This window comes from Gekko japonicus, unplaced genomic scaffold (assembly GCF_001447785.1).
Source record: "Gekko japonicus isolate JY-2015 unplaced genomic scaffold, Gekko_japonicus_V1.1 scaffold1243, whole genome shotgun sequence".
NCBI lineage: Eukaryota > Metazoa > Chordata > Lepidosauria > Squamata > Gekkonidae > Gekko > Gekko japonicus.
In genome coordinates this window covers 255965-260535 of record NW_015177049.1, presented here as the reverse complement: position 1 = coordinate 260535, position 4571 = coordinate 255965, and the positions used below count along the sequence as shown (strand labels likewise).

At 41.3% G+C, this 4571-nt stretch overlaps 1 pseudogene; it reads left to right on the top strand.

Moving 5' to 3' along the window:
• Positions 1–2584: 2584 nt before the first annotated feature.
• LOC107124608 lies at positions 2585–2834 on the top strand (annotated as a pseudogene).
• Positions 2835–4571: the final 1737 nt, after the last annotated feature.

Sequence of the window (4571 nt, the reverse complement as noted above, 5' to 3'; positions counted from 1 at the left end):
ATTCCTAGTAAGTCCTCCTCTGTAGGAGGTTCTTTTTTGCAGCGGGTTTTCTGGATTTAGGGACGGATCGGGGACGGGTGCGCGCCGCTTCCCAGATGTTGCGGTGAGATCGCGCCCGTTTGCTGTGCCCCCGATTCGTACCTCTCCCGGGCCAAAACCTTCCGTGTGACCGGGACCTTAGTGACCCTATGGGGGTAGAAAGGCAGGGTAAAGATCTTGTAAATAAATAAATAAAATAAAATAATGTCCCACTCCTTTGAAGAAAAGCAGTCAGCTGCATTCTGCACTAGTTGAAGCTAAGGAGAAGGAGAAGGAGGAGAAAGAAAAGGAGGAGAGTTGGTTTTATACCCCGCTCTTCACTACCTGAAGGAATCTTGGAGCCTCTTACAGTCTCCTTCCCTTCCTGTCCCCACAACAGAAACCCTGTGAGGCTGTTGGGGCTGAGAGAGCTCTTTTGAGAACTGTTCTTGAGAGAACAGCTCTGTGAGAGCTGTGACTGACCCACGTTCACCCAGCTGGCTTCATGTGGAGGAGTGGGGAATCAAACCTCATTCTCCAGATTAGAGTCCACTGCCCTTAACCACTGCACCAAGCTGGCTCTCCACTACATCTAGCTGTCTTCATGAGCAGCCCCTCATAGATCTATCACATGTTTCCTGCCCCTCCTCCAAAGAGTTGAGGGTACTGTACACAGTTTTCCGTTCTCCATGGTTACTCAGTGAGGTCATTGCAGAGCACGGATTTGAATCTGGAGCTCCAGATCCTGTTCTCTAATGCATTCACATTTCTATACACTGATTGAAAGCTTGGTTCCAAAGCATACATATAGGATCTGTCCATGACCAGGAGATGTAAAGTGAGGGATACTATAGGCATACATCTGTACATTCATAACCACCATAAAGACCCATGGGATGTTGGAAGCCATATCATACAATTAGATTGCTGAAACTAAACAGGTCTGGATCTAGACAATGCCTGGATACTGAGTTTCATGATGTAAGAAAGGTGGAGTACAAATGTAATAAACAAGAGAGTGACTGGATTCAGCCTAATACATTTGAACACATATAGCACTTTGTAGCCTTATCAGTCCTGGATAAGATAAAATGTAAAAAGCTGTGGCAGTTCGATTCTGCTCTGGACCAGTAAGTTAAACCATAGGAAATTGCTATTTCTGTAGATACAGAAAAGGAATAATTTTGCAGCCAAAGTAATAGAACACATAGAATGGGGAATCTGTCCAAAGTGAATTTTAACACCAAGAAAAAAACCAACCAGTACATTATAAATCTCCGCTCATATTAGCACATATTACCCTTCTGATGCTTTTATGAGCCTTCAGAGAGAGACACTATTAGCATCATTAAAATTCAGCCTTACCATAACACTCAATGTAAAACCAGTCAGTATCTTATTGCTACCTTTTCTGTTTAGATTGCAGGAGCATAAACCAATGTTTTATTTTTTTCATTGAAAACCATGTATTTTTTTAAAAAATTATAGAGACCCAATATAATGCACAGAATCAATGTAGAAACAGTAAGCAGTTTTCATATATTGCTCTTTTCTTTCTGCAGTTCTGTGAGCAAAGTAAAAATCTACGTTTCAACAATATGTATGCGGATTGAAGAATGATTGCTATGAAAAGTCGTTCAGGTTAAAAGAACAGGAACACCCTATTAACTCTTGTTACAGATTTATTAAAAGAGTTGCCCACATGTTTTCCAAGTTACTGGCATCACTTTGCAACTCAAGACCAATAAAAAATACAGTGTTATTAAAGGTAAAATTATCTTCTGCTCTCTAAAACTATGGGAAATAATAAAGTACTTTCAGTATTTGCCTTTTTAAAAATAAATGTTAGTACCAAATACAAAGATAGCTCCCATTCTGGAACCAATATGAAAATAGTGGTTGGAGAATGTGACAATATTGTAACAACTGTCTGCTCTCATACAAACTGCCCAACAGGGGAGACCAGAGGATCGACTTTGTGTGCCCCCACTCTCAGAAAGGAAACGACAGAGATTTTTCTATTCAGTCAACACACCTATGGATTTCACTACTAGATGACTAGATTACCCTGGAGGTCCCTTCCAACTCTATGATTCTATTCTATTATTCTTCTGGTGAGTTCTCAGATGAAGATGTTGTTTATTTTGCCAGGTTTCTCACAAGAGATAATTACCACTTTCTTTGTTCAGACAGACTCCTTGTCTCCTGCCACTTTTTATTGATGTTGATGATTTTTTGGCAGAATGCACAGAGAAGTGGCTTTACTACTTTGTTCTCTTAGGACAATGTCAGCTGTACAGTAGTAAACAATGTCCCTCAAAGTACAGGCAGTTATTACTTACAGTTTGCATTCTGGAAACAAAAAGCATACAGGATTTAAAAAAACCACACCAGAAATCTGTCCATTTTTCCATTGGGGTAGTCTTTTACCCCATATTGTGGTAAAGGGGGTAGAAAAATACCCCAAGATACAAAAACTTTCACTATTATTAATGTTAATTGTTTTCCCCCGTTAAGTTTCCTCAAGCATGTCTTATGAGGAGTCTATCGCTGTTGTCTTCTCGGCAACGACCCTTCCCCGACAAAAAGACCATGTCCGGCTCTTCCAGCGTCGTGGCCATGAAAAAAGTGGTGCAGCAGCTGTGCCTCGAGGGCAGCGTGAGCCGTGTGAAGGTTTCCCAAGCTGCAGCTGACTTAAAGCAGTTCTGTCTGCAGAATGTACATCACGATCCCCTGTTAACAGGCGTTTCTTCAAGCACAAATCCATTTAGACCTCCAAAAGTGTGTTCCTTTCTCTAACGATGTTGTTCATGATCTTCTAATGACTTTTCATATCTGTGTGTATGGTGAATATGGAAACTAAGGAGAGTGGATTGGAACCTGTACAGGAAATTTCACCTTAATGTGCCAACTTAGTGCTAGTAATACTGTTACTGTTGTCAAACCTACTACAAACTACCTCTGTGAACAAACTGTGACCAATTTCCCACAAGCGCTGCTCCGCACTCGCTCTTCCCTTTTGCCCCAATGGTACATGTCAATTTCACACAAGCTGCTGCGCTGCCGCATTTTGCCCCCACAGCTTTGCGTGATTTTTCCCACGTCTACTCAATCCTGTTTTTTGAGGATTGAGTTGACGCGGGGGAAATCACGCGAAGCTGCGGGGCAAAATGTGGCCGCGCAGCAGCTTGTGTGAAATTCACATGTACCATCGGGGCAAAAGCGAAGACCGAGTGCGGAAGAACGCTTGTGGGAAATCGGCCTGTATGTTAGTTGGAATAACTTCTGTATCATGAGGAAATCAGTTTTATATTCAGCAATAAAGAGTTAATGATTTTTTTGGGGGGAAGTATGTCTTATGAGGCAATGCATAAACATATCAAAGAAATAAAGTAGGATATTCTGGCCAGAGATAATTAGTTTGGATCCAAGGCCAATTTCCATAAGTGGAAAGGGGAATGATTTTTGCCAATTTCCCCTTTCATCGCAGATGACTGATTTACTTCTCACAATATTATTTTTTGACACCTAAAAGCATTTATTTTAGGCAACAAACTTAAATGTGATAATGTGTACATAAAAGTGTACACAGTATGCCAAACAATGCCAGGAAAATTAATATTGATACAATGGTCTTCTAAATGAAACATTAAAAATGAGCTGGGACAGGAAGACAAAAACATGAAACACACTTATTTTCAGTCAGCACAATGCTTCAAATTGAGAGCAATCCTAAACATTTCCAAACGTTCCTCATAAAACTGCCAAAGTCCAACTATTTTTAAAAATTGATTTTTTACATCAATAATAAAAATCTGGTGACAAACATTATAAAAGCAAATATCAGGCTGTCTTTACTCTGTTAAAATTTAGAATATTCCAACAGAACCACAGGAGTAAACTCACTTAGAAGTGATATGTGTTTTTATAAAACAAACAGCAATATGTATGACTTCTCATAATATTCTTGAGGGTCCTGTTTTCTCTGGAAGCAGCACTTGAGGGAGCCCCATGGGAACAGGGTGGCAAAAACCCTGCATTCTGCTGATGGATGAACCTTCCTGTGACAGACAGGAGACTATCCTGCTCCTGAAGGGAAAAACAACCAGTCAGCTGAGCCTATGGAAGTGCTGCTCCAGCATCCAGTCACCTTTCAGGAAGTGGATGGAATCTTGGGGGGGGGGACTCGGGGGAGCACAACAGGAGATTGCTCAGGGAGAGGGCACTGGCTCAGCAAAAGAGCAGACAGAGTAGCTCTGCCTTGCAATGTGGCAGAATAGGCTTGTCCCTGGTAAAGAGCAGTCCTCGTACCATTTCGTCTGACTCTTGGGAAAGGGCTGTCTGGTGTGGGGTAGAATCCTATGTGTGAGAGAGGATCCAACCTAGTGGCTAGTCAATAAAAGCCTGTTTGCACTGAAAGTGTTAAAGAAAATTCAAACCGCGCTCTGAAGGCATAATTAGCTTAAATTTATGTGCCTCAGCCAGGTTTCTCCTTTTACTACTTGGAGACCTGTGCTGCTGGTCTGTTCTTTGAAAGAAAACCTGTAAATAAA